Source organism: Symphalangus syndactylus, chromosome 15, assembly GCF_028878055.3.
Source record: "Symphalangus syndactylus isolate Jambi chromosome 15, NHGRI_mSymSyn1-v2.1_pri, whole genome shotgun sequence".
Classification (NCBI taxonomy): Eukaryota; Metazoa; Chordata; class Mammalia; order Primates; family Hylobatidae; genus Symphalangus; species Symphalangus syndactylus.
In genome coordinates this window covers 47,465,159-47,488,385 of record NC_072437.2, presented here as the reverse complement: position 1 = coordinate 47,488,385, position 23,227 = coordinate 47,465,159, and the positions used below count along the sequence as shown (strand labels likewise).

The 23,227-nt window shown below is 36.5% G+C and overlaps 1 protein-coding gene across 8 annotated transcripts in view; it reads right to left on the bottom strand.

Annotated features, from left to right (window-relative positions):
- Positions 1–23,227, bottom strand: part of KLF12 (KLF transcription factor 12) — a 450,646-nt gene that overhangs the window by 266,906 nt on the left and 160,513 nt on the right. The window contains exon 1 of one of the 8 annotated variants that reach the window (XM_063618774.1): positions 15,908–16,011. The exons of the other annotated variants lie outside the window; for them this stretch is intronic. The gene's annotated coding sequence lies outside the window, so the exon portion shown is untranslated. Of the gene's footprint in view, positions 1–15,907; positions 16,012–23,227 lie in introns of those variants that run through there. 8 annotated transcript variants of the gene reach the window in all.

The window sequence follows — 23,227 nt, the reverse complement described above, 5'->3', positions numbered from 1 at the left end:
AATAAAAAAAATAAGATCTAATCATTCTCCAGGATCTACGAGATAAGCTTGTTGTTGACAGATGGGATGAGCATAGGCAAAATCTTAAGAAATTCCCCATATTGGTGAACAATAAAACAGAATTTGGCATGGCTAAACATAATGTTCATTGGAGAAGTAACTAGAGATAAGACCAGAAAAGTAGCTTGGAGTCAGGTCATGAAGGGTTTTATCAGTCCCTTCTCGCGTTGCTCTAAAGAACTACCAGATACCAGGTAATTTATAAAGAAATGAGGTTTAACTGACTCACAGTTCCACAGGCTTGTACATGAAGCATGGCCGGGGAGGCCTCAGGAAACTTACAATCATGGCAGAAGGCGAAGAGGAAGGAGGCATGTCTTACATGGCTGGAGCAGAGGAAGAGAGCGAAGCGGGAGTTGCTGCACACTTTTAAACAACCAGATCTCCTGAGAACTCACTCACAAGACAGCAGTAGGGCAGTGGTGCTAAATCATTAGAAACTGCCCCCATGATCCAATCACCTCCCACCAGGCCCCACCTTCAACAATAAAGTTAAAATTTGACATGAGATTTGAGTGGGGACACACAGCCGAGCCATATCAAGCTTCTTATATGTTACGGTAATTCATTTCTTCAAAAATGTTTCTGTAATGCCTGTTGGGTGCTACTTGCTAGGAGTGCAAATGAACAAGACGGAAAGGCTCCCTGCCTTAAGACAGCTTGACGTAAAAGGGGAAGAAACATGTATGGGTATCACATAACAGGTGATGACGAGTCATGAAGGCTTATTAAGCAAAAGCTAAGTTTAAGTGTTGTTTACAGAAAGACAGGACTAGAAGCAATTTGGAAGCTGACTTACAAAGATGTCTGATGTGATACAAAAGAAAGTGCAGCCAGCTCACAGCCCACCACAACAGGACATGGAAGAGGTGGTGAGGTCGCAGTGGCAGTGGGAAGAAAGAGGAGGAAAAATATTTGAGAGACAGTTCATAGCTGTACAGCCTTTGATGACTGAGATGAAGGAAGTGCTGGTGGTAAGAAAGAGCTGGGAGAAGAGTGTCAAGAATGACAAAGATTTTTCTAGATTTTCCACTAAGGTTAAGACAGGAAACCAAATAGGAAAAGAAAACCATGTCACATTCCTCCTATATCCCTCAAAGGAACTACTACATTCTGGGATACATGAATATCTGGGTGTAGTATTTAATTTCAATATATTTTGCTTACCTAAAATCTGTTACACAGAGGGAAAGATTTCTCTTAAGCTGTGCAGGTTCAAATCATGTAAAAGAGACTAATAAAGTCAAATTTATCCAAACATGGAAATACAAGTTTGGTTAAAATTAAAAAAAAAAAATGCTATCAACCAATCCTCTGATTAGCCACATTTTCAAAAAAAATTTACTACCATTTTATTCTACAAACTCGTGGTTATCAAAACCAAAAAACAAAATACAAATTGCTATTTGCCAAAGTGAAGTTTGAGTACTGTACATTAACATATTCATTGGTCATTTCCCTTTATGAAAAGTTGTTTGAATAGCAATGAAAAAACATTCACAACACTGAAGGGAGTATATAATGAAGTAACATCACTGGTCTTTTGTGTCAAGAGAAAATGAAGATTACTATCAAGTATTAAGTCATTTATTTTCTGTGGGAAACAAAGGAAATAATTATTGACCTAAATTTCCACCTTTTCTTGTGTACAATGATTTCAAGTTGCTCCTTATCAAACCCAAAATGGATGAACTTTCTACAACATGGATCAGTGAGTGTTTATCTCCTGCATAGCCTGGAAAAAAATAGTGCTGAAGAGTTGGGAAAAATAAAAGAATGTATAGGAAAAATAAAAATCCAAGTTAAGTTTTTAAAATGTGACCATTCTAATGAAAACAAAAAAGAACAAGCAACCTTAATTTTTTCTTTGGCAGCCAGAAAAATGTGCACACTGCTAAACAAGTAAACCAGGTAACTAGGTTTTGTTTTTTTCTTTCTTTTTCTTTCTTTTTTTTTTTTTTTTTTTGGAGACAGAGTCTCACTCTGTTGCCCAGGCTAGAGTGCACTGGCGCGATCTCGGTTCACTGCAAGCTCCACCTCCTGGGTTCACACCATTCTCCTGCCTCAGCCTCTGGAGCAGCTGCGACTACAAGCACCCGCCACCATGCCCGGCTAATTTTTTGTATTTTTAGTAGAGGCAGGGTTTCACCGTGTTAGCCAGGATGGTCTCGATCTCCTGACTTCGTGATCTGACCGCCTGGGCCTCCCAAAGTGCTGGGATTACAGACGAAAGCCACCGCGCCCGGCCCAGTTTTGTCTTTTTCTAAGAATCTACATTCATTCTCTTCATATATTTCTAATTTCAATATTTAGTTAAAACTTTGTGCTTATATGTAATTTTATCTTCCTCTGAAAACCTTGAGCATGGTATTGGTTTCTAGTGGAATGTATGTTTCCAAAAAAAAGTAAGGCAGAAAAAATGATCTTTAGATTTTTACTTCATCCAAGAAAGGTTATCAAAGCACATAAAAGCATGACGCAGTGTTTGCCTTGTTATTAAAAGGTATAACAAAAGTAGTTAGGACTAAAAGATTATTTCAATACTAACTAAGTTGCAGCAGTTTGCATTGTCTGGACAGTCACATCAGACACCTAAAAAGAACGGCCACGCCTTTCCTCTCTTTTTCCCACCAACACTCTGGATGCTCACAATGCAGAGAAGAAAGATACCTTGCATCTGTACAGCCAAATGCATACACTTGACCCAATATATAATCTGTCAATTTTTCAATATCCACTTCTGAGTTATGGTTTTTCCAGATTTCCCAAATGATGTCTTTAGTTACATTAAATTTTACGTATAATCCAATTACTGTACTAATTTGACATTTTTATTGGCAATGCTGTTAAATATCTAATTCATTTCACCCAAATATCCCCAAGAATTCTGTACACTTTCATTATTGCATAGAGTACAAGTTAGAACAGGACACTGCCTTGGAGCACGGGCCTGACGATCAGACTTCCTGGTTTAGTCTCTACCATGTATATAAGTCCAGGTATTTGAGACTTTCTTCTGGTTTCAGTTTTCTTATCTGTAAAATGCTGATAAATTTCTGCTTCATATAATTTTTTTAAGACTTCAAAGAGACAATGTATATAAGCTGCTTAGCACATAATAAGTCTTTTACAAATGTTAATAGGTAATATTTAAATAATTATAATTAGTAATAGCAGTAATAGTAGTATTTCACTTATTCTTTCCAAACTGATTTTTAGAATGGGTGTACTAACCTGATTTTCTTTGACTCTTTGCAGAAACCACTAAGTTTTGTGTGTTATATTCTTTATAAAACTATTACATAACTAAAACAGAAGTGTTAAGAGTTGTTTTTTATAAATGGTGACAGGAATTGACAGAAAACTAACCCACACAATTAATACATAATTGTGGAATACATTAATATATAATTATGGTAACTGGCAGCAATGAATTATTTTATCTGTTTCAAACTGTGACGATGTACACACCGATTACACAGAAATACAAGTCACTTCATCCTAATGAGGACATCTAATGTTTTCTGACTACTAAAGACAACCATGAAGTGTCTGATAGTGCTTCCTAGCAAGCAAATTCTATATTTGACACAGTGCTAAATAAAAAGCTTTACTGGTTCTCCTTTATGTGATTATCCAGAAATATACTGTTTAAGAGAAAGACATTTATTACTGAACATATTTAACAAACAGATTACTGGAGAAGTTATCCACAAAGTGGCCTGTAATTTGAGCCCTGGAAAACTTTCAACATTACTTGAGGAAATCAAAAGAACTACACAGGAAATAAGTTGCTAAATTTCAAAATTTGCCTGCATTTAGGGCAATATGAAGTCAGCAACACCAACACCTCTGTGCCATTACACATATTCCTGTCATCACCTTGACAATGTTCTTTCCCCACCTCCGCTTTTCCACATTTTACGAACCATGCTTGTCTCTTCTTGGAACTTCCGTAGGATGTACATGTGTGTACATAAATCAATTAAATCCAGCATTCCTTTTTCCTTTCTGGAGTATTTCTCCAATTCTAAAACGTACCACGATAAAGTCTTAAACAAAATTCATTCAACAGAAATTTGGAATACACTTTTAAATTAAGGAATTATATAACTCCACAGCATTTACTCAGGCCTTGTTACTTCCTGCCAGCCTCTTAATAAGCATGACCCATAAAAATAGAATCAGTATAATTTTGAATAACTGAATAACTTATTATAACCAGGAAGTTTCTATTACCCTCTTTTGCTATTTGATGCTGCATATGGCTAAAATAAATGTTGCCAATAGAGAGAGTACATTTGAAGAAGTCCATTGTTGTAACTCAGATATTCTTTGAGACCAGGGTTTCTTGACTTCTGCACTACGGACATTTACACCAGATAAGTATCTGTTGTCGGGGCTGTCCTGTACATTGTAGGATGCTTAGCAGCATCCTTGGCTTCTGCCACTACATCCCAGTAACATCCCCTCAGTTTTAACCATCAAAAATGCCTTCAGAAATAGCCAAATGTTGCAGAGGAGAGGGAGTAAAGCAGCCCATTTCAGAACCACTGTTTTATAATTGCTGATTCTATGAACTCATTAGAAAAGAAACTTAATTTTGGCCAGGCATGCTGGGTCACACCTGTAATCCCAGCACCTTGAGAGGCCAAGGCAGGAGGACTGCTTGAGCCCAGGAGTTTCGGACCAGCCCTGGCAACATAGCAAGACCCCATCTCTAAAAAAAATAACAATAAAAAAAACTAGACCGTCATGGTGGTGTGCACCTACAGTCCCAGCTAATCAGGCTTAAGTGAAATGATCACTTGAGCCTGGAAAGTCGAGGCTATGACCCGTAATTGTTCCACTGCACTCCAGCCTGCGCAACAGAGTAAGGCCCTGTGAAAGAAAGGAAGGAAAGAAAGGGAGGGAAGGGAAGGGAAGGAAAGGAGGGAAAGGAAAGGGGAAAGGAAAGGAAAGGGGAAATGAAAGGAAAGGAGGAAGGAAGGAACCTTAATTTTATGTTGAATTATACTTCCCAATAAAATAATACCTCAATATTGAAAGAAAATAACACCTGATATAAAATCATACTTATAATCTGCTTTAGAATATATCTGCTGGGAAATTAGCAATACTTTAAAAGATAATTTTATTATTTTCCTTAAATTCCTTCTATCCTTTCTGCATATCCACGTTTCTCCAACAAACAAGTGCAAAGATCCCAGAAAAGGGCTGCAAATTTGCTTATTAGTTCAAGCAATGGAAACTGAAAGAAACCTGAAGATTTCAATATTAATATAGCAACTAAGGAAATCTCTCTGGCCCCATTCTTAGACATGGCCAATGAAGATCTACTAAATTAGCCTCAGAAGTCTCCAAAGTAAGAAACTACAATTACCCAAATTAATATGGTGACTTCACTTTCAACAGGGAACTAGAAGATAGAGTTTTATTCTTGGCTTTACATCAGATTGGCTGGATGAGATCTTTAGATTTTGCATTCCTACACAAAAACAAAGAGTGACCCCTGTACCAAGAACAAAATATTTCACAATATGAACTGAAATATAAACCTGTTTACATTTTATTAATTTTGTTAGAAAAAAGTAACATAAAATTTAATATATCCTTGTGGTTGTTCTATCTAGTTTCTGTGAAGAACAATAAAAATGATCACAAGTTATGTAAATAAATTGCTAAAGAAACGAGGGAAGGGTGCTCTTTATAAAAAATTAAAAGATATGCTGGGCAGTAGGGCAAGAAACACAGGTTTAAACGTTGGATCCTTTCTAGAAGATCTTACTGTTGATTGATAGGAATAAAAGAGGGAATTGGTTTTAGAAGATAGGAGATATGCAGAAAAGCAAACCACAAATTCACTTCTTTTTGCACATGCAGTTTTGTTGCACCGTCTATATCTGTGCTGTCTGGGTAGCCACTTGTTGCAACTACTGAGCAGCTGAGACATGACTAGTCCAAATTTAGATGTATGCAAAAAGCATATTGGATTTTGAAGACTCAGTATAAAAAATAGAATTTAGCATGTCTCATAATTTTTGAATTAATTACATGTTGAATGGTATTTTGATTACACTGGGTTAATTTTTTTTAACTTTTTTTTTTCTTTTGAGACACAGTCTCACTCTGTCGCCCAGGCTGGAATGCAGTGGCGCGATCTCGGCTCACTGCAGCCTCCACCTCCTGGGTTCAAGTGATTCTACTGCCTCAACCTCCCGAGTAGCTGGGATACAGGCACACACCACCATGCCTGGCTAATTTTTGTATATTTAGTAAAGACAGGGTTTCACCATGTTGACCAGGCTGGTCTAGAACTCCTGACCTAAGGTGATCTGCCTGCCTCAGCCTCCTGAAGTGCTGGAATTAGAGGTGTGAGCCACTGTGCCCAGCCAATTTTTTTTTAAACTTGTAAAATGTCTACTAGAAAACAAAAATCATAACTTCTTTTAGTGTCTACTAGAATACTGAAGATTACATATGTGGATTGTATTCTATATCTCTTGGACAAAGCTGTTCTACACTATCATGTCAGTGGCTCTCACACTGAATTGGTACCATGATCTTCCCTGTAGTTTCCACCCAATCTTTCTGGAAATTCAAAGGTGGGGGGGCAGTGGGAAGTTCTGAATGTCACAAAATTGGAAGAATGCCACTTTCCTTTATCGCCCAGAAGCTAGAGATGCTAAAAGTCCTTAGCATATGAGTCAGTCCCAAACAACGAACTGCTCTATCCACAATCCCAGGTGTGCCCCCACTGGAAAACACGAAGGTGATCTCACCTGCTAGGCAGACTTCAGCAACTAATTGCTGGAACCTAACTTTGTATCTTTAGCACTGGCCTCTTTATCCCCGAAGATCCAGAACTATATTCCAACTGACCCCTTAACATCTCCAACTGGACATTCCGTGGGGATGGCACAACTAACAAATCCAAACCAAATTTAGTATCTCTGACCTCCACACCCCTCTCCCAAAAAAAAAAAAAAAAAAAAAAAAAACGCAGGCAAGAAAGACACATCTTGCTCTGCATCATGAATTTTCCATCAAGGAATGACATCATCATTGACACAACCCTGTTTCTCAGGCTAGCAACTGTTCCCTTGCTACCCCACATAAAACTTGTTACCACAATTCTTGGCCAGTCACAGCCAGCCTTTTCTCTCTATTCCAATTGTCATTGTCCCATATATGATGGTATTTTCTTCCATGCCACCACCAAAGACATTTTGGGACAGAGGGAAATTGTTCCTCTCTGTCTACAGCTTAACAAATTTAACCAGCATCAGAGGAAAATCTTGGCAATTGTTGATGCTAGATAAAATGTAAGGTCATAAGGAAGCCTTAGAAAATATGTCTGCATTTTATATAAAATATGTATTGTTTATATTAGATATATTAAAGGAAAAATCATGAAGTCTACTAGTAGATAAGGACAAGTGACTTACAAAGCAGTTAAAAGTATTATATATGATTAGATGTGTTTAAATATAGTACATGTATATGGTAATGTACTATATATGTATAATTATATATCTCATGTAATATACTTACATATGAAGTGATTCCCATTATGGTTATTTCAAGCAAATACAAAGAGACATTTCAGGAACCTATTTTTCAACACATTATCAGGTAAATGCTGTCCACAAACAAAGATATTGCTTCTAGATTTTAAAAGGGCAATGCATAATAAAACTTTATTTTGCTCCTAATAGTTAAGTCTGAAAGATCAGACGATGGCAAATCACCACCACCTTTTGAAAGTATAAAATTGCAGGATCAACAGCCTCAAATACTGCAAAATGCAAGCTTTTTTTGCTTTACCATTAACTTGAAACCCTATTAAACTCCCTGAAAAAAGCTGGAGATACATAAATGGATGAGAAACATCAAGACCTACTGGCATCCTGGAAAAATAACAATATTCCCAGCCCATGTGAGTCTCAAAAAGTGACTGAACAATCGACCTGCTTCCAGTATTAAAAATAATAATTGAAATTAATCCAATGTCAAATAATTGAGAACTAGATGAACAGATTATGAGACATTCAAACCACCAAATATTTATATATTAAATATGTAGCTCTTTGTCTTGATATAAATGACGAATCACAAAGAAGTGAAAAAAAAAGTATGTTCCTATAACTTTAAAAATAATGCATACAAGACAGAAAAAGCATGCTAAAATGATGAACACTCAAAATTGGAGCTGACAGAACATGGAGTGAGATTTTTCACTTGCTTTGACATGTTTTCTCACTTTTTAAAATAATTTTAAATGTTATCTATACAATTAAAATAAATGCTTGACAATTCAAAATGTGAGGCAAAAAAAGAGTCAAGTAGGCTAAAAAAAAGAAAAGCCAATGGTTGGGATAAAAAAAACAAAGTTCCTATACAGGTTAACAATCATAAAGTACAAAAGAATCATTTTGGTTCTCTAACCAGCAGTGTGCACATACATGCAAACACATACACACTGTCCTATGTATACTCATGTTACAGTTACAATTTAACTAATAGAAACCTTAAAAATATGCAGCTGAAACTGAAATAATGTATTGTCTAAGTTATATTTGTAATTGATATGCTGAATCTGTTATACAGCTTGAAGTGGGCTATCAGCACATGTTTGCAAGTATTTTCATTATGCAGAGATCTACATTATACTGTTACCTCATCTGAGAATGATATAATGTTTTTTATGTTCTAGGGAGTTCCTTGACAATAGACAAATGGACACATTATACTATTATCTTGTGCTAAGTATTTAGCATCCTTAAAAAAGAAATTATGTGCCAAATACTTTATTTATTTATTATTATTATTATTTTTAAGTACAGGGAGTAGCCAGTGAGTGTACTTTTAAAGATCTTACTCATAGGGGAAATAAATCTTTCCTGGTTCTGTCTAGGGAAAGTACACAGAAGCAAAAAGATTTACACTTGTCAGATTTTTGAATAAAACATACTATCTTATAATTACAACAATTAGACTCCACCCTCCTTTGAGCCTTTAATCGTGATAGCCACATTCTCAGATTATGTAACCATATTGGAAATATTTTTTGAGAAAATTCCTAGAGAGTTACTATGAAAAGGACTGCGTTCTCACTAACAATGCATTTTTGGAAGAACTAAAAATATCCTCTGGGTATTTTCTTAAATCTTTCCAGTTTCCTGCCTAGCATGTAAGAAGCTTAGAAGTAGCCACTCCATCCTAACAAGTGAGAAGCTGAACAAACTGAAAAAATCAACAACTCTTCTCAGATCTGTTAGAGAAGTCACAGGTAAATACAGTCCTGAAACTGGAGACAAAGATGGGAAGACATAGAGACACAGAACTTACCAGGGAAGAAAACTCTGTGAGAACCAGTATTCAAGCAGGAAATCCCGAAGATTGCTAGGGACTCAGAGTGGACAATTCCGGGAGTTAAAAACTCCAGGGGGACCAAGTCACAGGGGGCTCCTGACATGTGTACAGTAAAATCTGCAATCTTATCTAAATTTAATAAAACTTAAGGAGTGTGTGTTATAATGAGACTTCAGGGCAATAGATACCTTACCAAATTAGACAAAGATGCCAAGTTGGCATATGAAAAGATGTTCAACACCATACATCATTAGGGAACTGCAAATTAAAACAACAAGATGCCATTACACAACTATCAGAATGGCCAAAATCCAAAACACTAACATCAGCAAATGTTGGGGAGGATGTGGAGCAACAGGAACTCTCATTTCTGATAGAAATGCAAAATGGGCAGCCACTTTGGACGACAGTTTATTAGCTTCTTACAAAACTAAATATATTCTTAAGATCATGCTGTCACTGTCTTTGGAATTTACTCAAATGAACTGAAATTATGTCCATGCAACCTTTATAGCAGCATTATTCATAATCCCCAAAACTTGGAAGCAATTACAATGTCCTTCAGTAGGTGAATGGATAAACTGTGGTACATCCAGACAATGGAATATTAATCAGCACTAGAAAGAAATTAGTTATCAAGCCATGAAAAGACATGCAGGAACCTTACATGCATATTACTGAGTGAAAAATAAAAATAAAAAAGCCAGTCTGAAAAGGCAATATCCTATATGATTCTAACTCTATGACATTTTGGAAAAGGCAAAACTACTGACACAGTAAAATGATCAGGAGATGCCAGGTCTTAAGGGGAAGAAAAAGATAAACAGGAAGGGCATAGAGGATTTCTAGGACAATAAAACTATTTTTATGAGACTATGATAGTGAATACACATCATTATGCACTTGTCAAAAACCACAGAATGTACACAAAGAGTAAGCCCTATTGTAGACTATGGACTTTGAATCACAATGATGTGTCAACGTAGGTTCATCCATTGTAACAAATGTACCACTGTGGTGCAGGATGCTGAAATTTTTAAGGAGGTTGTGTATGTGTAGGGATGAGGGGTAGATAGGAACTCTCTGTACTTTCTGCTCAATTTTGCTGTGAATTCAAAATTCTAAAAATAAAGTGTATTTTAAAAATCTCTTTGCAAGTTTAATCACAAATTCTACTTTTTAAAATTCAAAAACAAAAAGAATATACTCTGTACCATGGTCTCCAAAAAAAGCAGTTAAAAATAAATGGACAATTCGATAATGCATTTCCTAATTCACTTCAGGGGTACTATAATTAATATTTAGACGTATGTAAAAACACTAGTGCCTAAAAGTAACCACGATTGCCAAGTCTATAAAATTATAAAAAGTAGCAAGGTGCTATCTCGAGTTTTGAGGAAACAGACCATTCTCTCACACAATTTTATATTACTTAAGCATACTTGTAAAAGAGATTCAAACATAGTTCTATTACCCCACATTACTTTTTAGCATTTTGTCAACACCACTAGAAGGGACTGGTTAATAATTTGAAATACCAGGCAACATGGGCAAATATATCATTCTGCATTTAATCATTTTTCCCCTAGCAGTGAAGAAAATTGCTATCTGGTGTACTTATTAAATAAAAGATTAAAATACAATTAAATAAAGCATCATTTTGTGCCAGAAGATATAAGAATATGTGTGTTCTATTGGGATGGAAAAACCAAAGTTCCTATACAGGTTAACAATCATAAAGTAGAAGAGAGTCATTTATACACACACACACACACACAGAGTATATATACACACGTATATATACACATGTATATATACACACGTATATATACACACACACACACAGTATATATACACACGTATATATACTGAAGTACAGTACTTCAGTACACACACACACACACACACACACACACAGGTGCATGTTTATAACTTGGAATTATTTGTATGTCCCTGAAAAACATCCAGTGGGATAAACCATCGCAGGCATTGAGACACAGCACTCTGCCTCAACTAACCTTAACTTTTCTATTTATTTTCAATTTTAGAATGGATTATATAAACGTTAAAAAATGGTTTTAGGTTTTACTACTTCTAACAATTAGGACAAGTCATTCAACAATGTTTTTGGAACATCTGTTTATGTCAATTACCTTTTAAGTTAAAAAGTTTTTGGAAAAATAATTCCAATTTTCTATATGGAAAAGTTTCTTACATAATTTAGTACTTGTATGATGCTAATAATGCCAATGGATCTTTCATTTTCAATACTCACTTCAGCAAATCTTAGTATTTTGACATAGAAAATAAGTTGTCAAGGAGAAGCAGAAATATTTATCTAAATGTAGTTACTTGAAAAAACATTGTTTATATTTCTGCAAGCTACTAATTTTAAATAAGAAATCATGTACAGCTTGGATGCTAAGGTCTGATTGATTGGTTCAAAAATGCAAACACCCAAAAGAACTGGCAAAAAGATTGTGCCCCTCAATAATAGATGGGAAGAAAACCTAGCACTATGGGATTATGAAGTGGAACTTAAGCAAGAACTGTCTCTGAGGTTCAACTCATGCGTTTGTTTCTACAATTTATTACCAGTGAAATCAACAAATGGGGAAGTTAGCTTGAAAGTACTGACAGATCCCTCCTGAAGTATTGTGACAAATGTCTAATTTTATACCATTCATGATCTTCCATCCAAATAGTGGGCAACGGAAAAGTAATATGTGTGACAATATAAGTAGCAAGAGAAAACCCAGGTACCATGTACTTTCTCACACCCACACCAACTACAGCTATGGATGCAGAGACATAAAGAGTCCACAAGAAAACACAAATATTAATAATTAGGTCCATGCAACACTGAGCATGTTACTGGCTCCTACCCACAACTCATTGATCTTTGCATCTCCCATTGTTTACAGAATAGCTCACAGAACACTGAAGCTCAAAACAGCCTGCCCAGGTCTTTTTTCCAGGTTATTGGATATTGACAATAGCAAAACCACCGCTCAATTTCAGAAACACTCTATAAGAATCTTAGGTCGGCCGAGCACGGTGGCTCACGCCTGTAATCCCAGCACTTTGGGAGGCCGAGGCAGGCGGATCACGAGGTCAGGAGATCGAGACCATCCTGGCTAACACAGTGAAACCCTGTCTCTACTTAAAAAAAAAAAAACAAAAAAACTTAGGTCGCTCTAGTTTTAGTGTATACCCGAAAGCTTTTTGGACCCCCCAACTCTCTCAAAAAGGTATCAGAGGCTGGACATGGTGGCTCATGCCTATAAATCCCAGCACTTTGGGAGGTTGAGGTGGGAGGATCACTGGAGCCCAAGTGTTCGAGACTGGCGTGGGTAACATAGTGAGACCTCGTCTTGACTTAAAAAACAAAAAATATATCAGAATAAATTGCAGGGGGCACATTAAAGAGAATCTGGCACATTAAAGTTGATATGAACCTAGCCTATGATATTCCAAGGAAGCCAAAGACGAAACAGGACTGTAAGCAGTGCTTCCCAATTATTTTCCCACTATGGAACATGCAAAAAAGGTAGCAGCTCTACTGCACACCGGGGTAAGCAGTTTAGCTTGGCCTTGGCAGGCAGTCCCAAGGGGTAGGGATGCACATCTCAGGTACACTTGTAACCCATCTGTGAGGGATCAATGTGACTCCAGATACCATAATAGTCAAAAGCCTTTACCTTAGGATCCAATGCCCTCAACATGGCTACTTTACAAACAAAACTACCACCAACAGCAAAAAAACAATAGTGCTAAGAATTTTATACTTTAATAGGTCAATGCTGCCACCATTAAAAGTACATTATCCCATGACAATAAGTTTGCCAAATACGTATTTCAGACGAAAGACTTTGGGGCAAAATATTTTAATGTCAAGTCTCCATAAGAAATATTTTATTCTAAAAGCACTTTATTTTGACGGCTCATTTCTTCATTCTTCCATCGGACCTAACTAATATATACAAGGATCCCAGCCTCTAATTACCTCTGTACAGTCCTCTACAGTGATAGAATGTGTAGGCCAAGCAGATCTGATGGGTGGGGAATCTGGCTGTCACCCAGCCAGAGACCTTGCGCTTGTATCTACATGGCTGTTTATGATCCATCCCCTTCTGCGTGGTCCATGCAGCGATAACGTGGAGGCTGACTTAGCATCCCAAGAGCAGATGCAGACAACATTCACGCACATAATTGCACACTGCTCCAAAACTCCTGCTCCCCTTTCCACCTTTCATCTTTCCCTTTCCAGAAGCAAATAAATATATTAAAATTTCCCACTCTTCACCAAAAGGCGTAAGATGACTGGAACATCTGTAGAGGTTATTAAGACCCTATTATAACATGCTCTTCAAGCTAGGAAATAACTATTTCATACCAATGAGCTTTCTTTTCCAAGTTCTTCGGATGTAGCTGCTATGTAAATTAAATGAAGAGCAGGCCACTCTAATACTCTAGTAGGTGGGGCTGTAAACTGCAGGGCAATTTGGCAGAAAATATCAAAAGCCATAAAAATGCATGTATCTTTCAAGCTAGCAATTGTAACTCTTGGAATTTATCCTAAGGTAATAATTAAGGATGTGCAAAAGAGTATTAATTTCCCTGCTGTTTGTAATTACTAAATCTTGGAAGCAAGATAACTGCCCCCAAATTGCATACTGGTTAAATAAGTTATCACAGAAACATAAAAATCACAAATGATAATCCTGAAAGATGTAGAAATGTGCCCAATATATAATACAAGCTTGTGCATGTCATTCTTAAGTATCAAAATCAAAATACAGATAAATTATATGAAGCTACCTCATTATTCCAAGAGCAGTTAAAATTATGGTAGCTTTACTTTTCTCTCCTCTCTTTTCTGATGTTTCTCCAATGAGTCTATAATGAACATGTATAGTTTTGATAAAGAGAAACTAAAAGAAAAAAAAGTAAAAGTTTAGAGAAAAAAAATGCCAAATAAAAAGTATCTGAAAGAGGAAGGATCAGGAACAAGTGTGATTGTGAGGCCCTGAAATGTGCAGCCAACATTGGTCACGAAATCTCTGTTCCTTGGGGATTTGTAAGAAAAGGGTAGCCAAGACTCATTTGAGGACAGCTTGAATGCAGTCCTGACCTCTGTGGCCTCTTGTAGCTCCATGTGCAAAAAGACTCAGCCAAAATTCAATTTTCACTCACTGACACACAAAGTAGTCAATTACTTACATTTGCCCCCAATCCTCCACAATCCTTTCTCCTGTTCAAGAGACAGCAACCCTAAAGTCTTCCACCCAGCAACGAAACCCAATGACACTGAATTTATATGCCCAGTAACGTGCCAGCACTTTACTCAGGAAACACTGTCAAATGTTAGTTAATATTCTGTAACACACAGCTGACTTCTAGCTAACTGACTTGTCCATGTTAAAGAAAAATTATAACTAATTTCAGCCACTTAAATATCCCAGACTGAGAAAAGAAAATGTAAAATGACATGCATATTGACCTGTAAGTTTTATAATTAAAAATGTTATAAACAGTAACCAAAATAACTTCCAGGATATGCATAAGGACAATTAAAAATACTCACTTCTGACAAGTTCCTTTGCTTTAAAAAGACCTCTAATTTTGTTTTCTAATACCTTCCTATGAATGCAAATGTAACACTTCCCAAATCCATAATTAAATGCATCTCTGACTTGGGAATCTGTTTTCATGGCCCATGAGAAAGAGTTCACAGAAGACGGAGAGTCTGAGCATCAGAGGGGTTTAACCAAGAATGATGAGTTAAAATAGGTTTGCACCAGTTACCAAAACTGAGAAAAATGAGTTTGAATCAGTGCAGAGAGGCACAGAAATGCCAAGGTGAAGGAGCCGGCCAAGGCTGGAATACATGGTCACAAAACAAATAACGCATGGTGTTGTTCAAGGCCAGAAGAATACAGTGGATGATGTGTAACTGAGAGGCTAAGGGACCCAGCTCCAAGACAAAGTCAAGATTTTAAAAAAGAAATAACACTCCTGCTGAGACTCTTATCCTTCTGCCAAGGAGGAGTCCATGCCATCATCTTTGTAAGCAAGGCATCTGATATAGATAACCCCATACAACCCTTAAGGTATCTTATTCTCGGTACCAAACATCTGCCATTTTCACAAAACAGTCATCCAGTCATAAGGCAGGTCTGTCTCTTCATCAATAAGCCTCACTTATACAGCATTCTTAGGAATATTGTGTTCTGACGAGTTTCGTTTTCTGGATGGGTGAGGGGTTCCCTCTTTTAATTGCAAATTTAAAAGAGAAAATACTAAGTACTTGGGATGGAAACAATCCTAATATCTTCTACATAGAAGGCAAGGGACACAAGTTAACTTTTTCCTTATGACTCAGACTAATAATTATGAGCATCAGTGACGATGAAATGCTGCATACTGAGATAACTTCAGGGCCCACTGAAGTGTATCGACGCTCAATGACCTGAAACTGCTGTGCTTCTTGAGTTCTTGTATCTGCATATTAGAGTCTGTCAGGCTACTACTTCTCAATATGGTCATGTTCTTTTTATAGATGCTCCTTCTGCCCTATGGTGAAACAGAAAGAACACTGAACTTAGAGTGAAGTCAATTTAGGTTATTATTTCTAGCTGAATGATCCTGGATAAGTCACTTAACATCTTTGGGCCCAAGTCAAACGAGGAAGTTCAACTATCTCTCAAGGTCCCTTTCTTTGATCAGATGCTTAATTTACGTGTGCTGCTTCTCATCTGTTGTAGACTTTGAAATGAGAAAAATAAGTCAGCTAAATTTGCATAGGAAGTAACATAAAATAGAAATATAAGCACACAACATGCTCTCTTGTAAGTGAAGCAGAAATACCTTATGACATCTATTTGTCTTCTCAGAGGCCTTACTTGTGTAATTTGTAGTCACTGGTGGGGTCTCAGACAGCTATGATTTCTGGATAACTATGATTCTATGCATGATATTTCACTATATTACCATATGCTTCTATTTTATCTAATATTCTCAAGACAAATCATTATTTGATAATAGCTTTATTTCAAGCCACCAAAGAAGAGAATCTGTATATCTTTCGTCATCTTCTATGCTTGTCAGCAAACTGCAAAATGAATACTCTCATCATGGGGCTTTGACTTATTCAATGGTTTCAATGACACTGACCACTTAAGAAAGTTTTCTAAAAGATGATGCTTTTGAAAACATAAGACACAGTAGAAATGTAAAGAATATTTTTGCAAACTCCACAAGGAAAGATAATTTATTCGTCTTTTATTTTCTAGAGTCCCTAACACATGATTTGTCTATTACTATCATCATCAGGAACTTTAAAAACCACATCCAAGTCCACATCTCTTCTCCCTCGACATGTTGATCCCTGAAGTCCAAGTCATGCTCACAGCTGTACTTCTAGCTCTGCACAGATCATCCATATCCAGCTCCCACCTCTCCCCTGAGTTCTGGATCTCTATTCCCTATCATAACCTCTGTTTGGATTTCCCATAAAGTGTCTAAGAAAGTTTATATTGCCTCCTCATCTCACATCGCTCTCCCTTACCCCATACTTTAAAACAAAAAAAAAAAAACCTATAGCAATTATTCGAAAATTCTTCTGCTATATTGGAGTGGGAGGAATACTAATCCAAGAGCATGCTGGGTGGGTGCTGCATCAGGAGGGAAGAATATCCAAGAAATATAAATCCATAATTACTGAGGGGCCAGAATACAAAAGCTACCTTTTTGGAGGTTCTAAAGCAGCCAATCCTAGGCAATGACTGGATAAACAAAGTTTATACTGCCTGGAGTGAAGTGAACATGTGACTATATAAAAGTAGAGAAAGGGGTTATAAAGCCCATGGGGCTGGGTGTTATCTACAATCCCCTACCATTTATCTCACATCCAAAAGGACTGCTGGCAAACAGGCCCCAGGTAAGCTTCTAAGTTATCCTCTACTGCCTTCAACAGTGTATGCCACTGGGATTTTTTACACTTCTTTCCTTCTTCACTTTAGGACATGCCTACAATGAGCTTACCTTGGAAAGGATAAACTCCTTCTTTAGTGACAGAACTCCTTAGCATCCTTCAAGCCCTCATTCAAGTGTGGGTCTGCAAAGATTCCTCTACTTCTGCCATGGTAAAAGAGTCATTTCCTCTTACCATGTTCAGATTTTCCACTAGATTAAGAACTCCTCAGGGATGAGCCCTAAATAACACTTACCTCTGTCTCCCCAGTCCCTGGGATACTGCTTGGCACACCATGCACAACTACAACAAGTATTCAGGACATACATGGAAGAAGTAGTACTTTCACAGCTCTCACTTAACAATAGGCCAAGGCCATTCTCAAAATCTTCTTCATAGGGCTACCATCAAACCTTCCTCTTAATGCAGTACAGAGAGAGAGAAAATGTTTTATGTCTACCTGTATATATACAAACAAGCCTCTTGACCCACCCATCTTTTGTTCTTAACATAGAGACCTCCTTATAATTTTAGACTTCATCTAACCAAAACCTGACAAATCCCAAAGTGCTTAGTTAGGTTCAACAAATGCTTGTTGTTTGACCTCCTCATGCCAGTGGTACAAGCAGAGTTACAGGTCCTTAATTTGATATATAGCTGGTGCAATTTTGTATCAAACTAGGTCAGTCCATCTTACATAGTTCATGCTTTATTTCCAATGTGGCAGAGTGAGAAAACACAGAGGGTAGAATCTGATAAGATGGAGGATTTAAACCATAGCACCAACACTTTCTGCTTGTGTGACCAATTTCTTATCTCTAAAAATGGAGATACTATAATCTACTTAAGTTTTTTATTTATTATTAACCTAATGACAAGACACATAGCAATGCACTTTATAAATCATAAAGCATTGTACAAGAACTGGTGCTGGTTTTTTTTAATCATAATATGTCTTAGTACAGTGATGGCATACTCAAGTTCAGATGTACTGTCTTGATTACCTCAGATCCGACATAATTGAGAAAACTGCTCGAAGAGTTCTGACTTCCTGGGATCAGTGTCACAGAGGAACTGAGTGAGCTTCCTCGAGCCATTCTGGGCAGGCTGAAGAAGCTTGTTAGTATCTATATGCTTCTAGGTTGGCGGGGCCAGTTTCTGCCAGTTCTACCATATGCCAACTGGCGACATACAGGAGCATGCTAGTGCTATCAGCTCCACATATACACACCCACTTCCACCCCCAAGAGGTACCAGACTGTCGGACAACTTGGCCGCTAGCCTATGAAAATGTGGAAATGCTGAAGAAACATTAGCCAGCAAAGCACATACTGGCAGCTGAATCAAATGTTTAGGCTCTTCAATGTACCCAAATAAATCGTTTGTGTGTTCTAACAAATGTTTTCTTTGGAAAGCATTTTTCAGTGCAGATGCTTCAAAAGTACCCATTTTTAATGGGTTAAATCAAGGGCTCAAAGCAGCAGAAGGGTGGGGAATGTTTTTAAACAAAATTGCATCAGCTGCAAAAAAAAAAAAAAAAAATGTTAACATTGACTGAGGGAAGGCATCTTTGAAAAACAGAAAAGTTGTCAGTAGTTTTCAAAGTTAAATTTTATGGATTTTTAAGTATTAAAATATTGTAAGCACTCAAAAATGAGAAAGTTACTTGAACCTGGCAAGGGACAAAAAACTGTGCTAATTTTAAAAATATATATTGATAAACATGGTTCCGCCAAAAAAATGCAATCAAACAAGGAGTCAAGAAGTTAGGAATTATAAATTAAACTCTTCTTGCCAGAGACTTTTAATAAGCAATTGCAAACACATTTAAGGATTTTTATACTGAGGATAATGGTTTGGGCAACAATCATAATGCAATCCAAAAACATTAACTTCCTTCACAAAATAGACTACATAACCAAACCCCAGACAGAGCTCCTGACATACTGCCAGCCTCTCATGCAGGCACAGTAATATACTGTAAGAGACAGAACAAATGATTCCTGTTCTTAGGCAACAATGAAATGTATATATAACTTATTTTTGCAATATCACCCTTTTCCAGTTTAAGTCCACCTCCATGACAGTATCTTTTAAGACAGGAAAAGCTACTAAATCATAAACTATAAAGTTGATACTACGGAGGCCCCCGATTTTAAAAAAGCATGGTGGATATTTCTCCTGAGGCTCAAAACAAGGAAACTCCATCTTAATAGTGACTAGTTTCATCACCATCAAGAGACCTTATGTAAAACTACTGACGTCAATGAAAGTACTACATTCACAATGGTGATATGAACTATGAATAAACAGAGCTAACAGGCCTGGCACAACGGCTCCTGCCTATAATCCTACCACTTTGGGAGGCTAAGGCAGAAGGATCATTTGTGACCAGAAGTTCAAGACCATCCTGGGCAACATAGCAAGACTCCATTTCATTTATCAAGAAAGCTAATAGATTTTTTTAAGTGAATTGATCACATGACTCATAAGGTAAGGGCTTTAAATAGTATTGTTTTCTACTCACAAATTAACCAGTTGTACAATTACGCTGATCAAATCAGACTTTTGGTGCTACAGAATCATTAAGTGTTCATTAAATCAAACCAAATGATATAAAATGATGCTCAGGAAAAGAAATGCCAACCTATAACAAATGCCAAAGAAAACCTTAAAATTCTGAAATGCTTTGAGTAAAGGGAGGAAAAAACATAATATACATGAGTATGTAAAATCACAGCAACCTGTTAAAAGATTTAAACCACAGATGAAGAATTTAAAGACTAACATTATGAGTTTTGATTCATCAGAATAAAGAAACACTGACAATAACAAACATCAACAACAACTGAAACTTTCCCCATTATCCTAATACATTTTCACTGTAAATGTTCCATTAAAGAGCATCTTTAAAACAATCTTCAAAGTTCGACTCCCTATAATTAATTCAATTAATAAAATTATCAATACAATTGAATAATAGTTTATAACAGCGTGGTGGTTCCTCAGGCACATATAGCCCATCTTTAATACATATTATGAATAATTTCCTTATGAGACATCTCAATAGTATTGAGTATAACACCAATTGCATTTAAACATAAATGTCATAAGCTGGATGTGAAGGTTGATTCTGGGTTTCTTATAAACCATAAATTTCAGTTTATTTTTATCACCTAGTATGCCTCAGATGGAATTCACAGTAATCACTGCTACGGTGGAGCAACTTCAAACATAAATGAAACAAATAACCAGCAGATCGATATGAGGTGACAGACTCCTGGCTGAAATCTTGCCCCAGAGTGACCCACTACTGCCCTTCTGCACTCTAAAGACTTAATGAATCACCAGAAGCACACTCAATATAGTGTGTGCTTTGCCCGTGTGAGAGCTGGATTTATATCAGTACCAAAAAAGGATCATCCCCTGCCATGAGACAAATACAATAAAGAACACTTTTCTACAGGGTACTGGGCATGATGGTTTCATGCAGCATATGTATCTATCGTATAAACACTTCATCATTTTAAACTGAAACACCAAGAATGACAGAAAATCAGAAAGCCTAATGAGGTGATAATTTTAAATGATATGCAATTTGTAGTAAGTTGTTTCTATATTGGCAAAAGGAAATGGTGCAACAGCAATACACAAAAAGCAGAAATGTAAAACCCATTTAGCTTTCTGAATAAGTTTTGCCCCAGGAAATGCATAAAATAACTTTTTATTTAACACTGCAGATGCACCTGTGGGCACCAAAGTACTCTTAGTTACTTAAAATAATTATGCTGTGGAGAAATCTTAAGTTCTTTAATAAATAAAAATCTATGCAATAGGGCTCTTACCAATAAAAAGGAAAGCCACAGTGTGAAACAAAATGCCCCCAATCTCCCTTAGAGGTAGCTTCCTGCCATTTAGCTCAAAGGTACAGAAATAGTCTGCATGCCTTTATACTAATTTCAGTATCTGAGTGGCTCTTTGAAAAGGCATCATTGTCCATACATCACCAAAACAGACAGAGAGGGCAAGGCCATTTTGACATACTTGCACAGAATCCAGCCCAGCCCTTTTCCAGAATATGTCCCATTCCACTCTTCACCTTGAATTACAGCAAAACGGAAGATATAATAGCCAATTCTCAAAGTGCAGCTCCCTAGAGAAAATGGATAGGTCTCAACTATAGTATGAAAAGGCAGAAAGAAAGACTAACCAACACAATATCACAGGACATAGAACATCTGCCCAGCAAGACAAGGTAAAACAAAGTAATAGGGAAAATAGGTAAACATAGCACAGGACAAAAGGGAAGTAAAGAAAGAAGAAATGAAAGAAAGAGAAGGAAGAAAACAAGCATACAAAGGAGGAAAAAGCACTCACTCCTAACATTTACACAGCTTAAAAGCAGAAGGCTTCATGTTACAGGACTTCCAAAAAGTGATTATCAATGAATGGGAGCTCAAAGATGAAATGATAAGACAACAGAAAGATGTCACCAAGCCAATAAAACATACCGGAGACCAAAAATTTATGAACTCAGTACTCAGAAACACAATAAAAACAGCATGGAAAGGAAGAGACATGACTAAAAATAAAGGAATATGGCTAAAAATTGAATTAATAATGTAAAAGGCTTAATTCCAAAGAATACAGAGGAGGAAGACAAATATTCTTTTTTAATGGAGAAAAGATAACAGGCACAAAGAACAAAGAGAGCCTGAAAATTGCTGATCCTGAAGAACCCAAAAATTGGATAGAAAAATATTTCAAGTAAAAATAGTATAAACTTTCCCTAACACGAAGAACAGATTGAAATAACAGACAGTGTTCCAGGAAAAATTGTTACAGAATGATCCAAAAAAAGTTATATCCTTAAGTCACTGAACTTCAAGACAAAAAAAAAAAAAAAAAAAAGAATTCTGCAGGTGTTCAGGCAGAAAAGAGCAATTCACTTACATGGGGGGAAAAAAAAGTCAAACTGGTCTCACCCTTCCATTAGGAACACTCAATGCCAGAAGACAAAGGAGCAACGTCTACAGATTTCTAAGTGCAACCCAAGAATTTCACAAGGCCAAATATCTTTTGACTATAAAAGAAAATGTATTTAAAGATGCAAGAAGTCAGGAAATGCAGCATCCACAAGACCTTCATAAAATAAACTCTTTAATAATAAAATCCAGTCAAACGAGTCATTAACAGAGACGCTATGGCAAAAGAATTACTTTGACACTAAAATTCTACAAAGTTCTGAGAAAAAGTGTGATCCGATTACTTTATTAAGTCAATTGGAACTTAAGAGTAGAAAAGTATCTGTTTAATATACTCAAATATAAAAAATTTCTCAGGGAAGGAAGAATTTGTGATATTTTCTTAAAATTATTTGACAATGAAACCTAGTTGACATAACTGAAAATGAAAAGTGATGATAAAGAACCAGGGATTAACATCAGATTTAAATGCAACACTATTATTTGCTGTTTGTCTAGTAGATAAACTCTTTAAGAGCACAGTACATGTTTCTTAATTTTCCAGAGGATCAGGTAGAAAGTTCTACATGAGCAGTTAGCTCGCAAATTTATTAAATCCTCAATAAATCAGTAAAAGGAAATCTTGAAACTCAATGGCAACTTTTACTGTAGCTTTATCACTGTATGTTCCTATTTTTAAAAACTTAATTATTCCATCAGTAAAAGATGTATATTCATCTAAAAATCTAACTATTGAGTATGTAATTCAAAAGTAACTTTTTTTGTTGTGTTTCTGCTTTTTTCAGCTCTTTTCTGCCTATAAGGCCAATCTCTGCTCAGCTCCAGAACACTC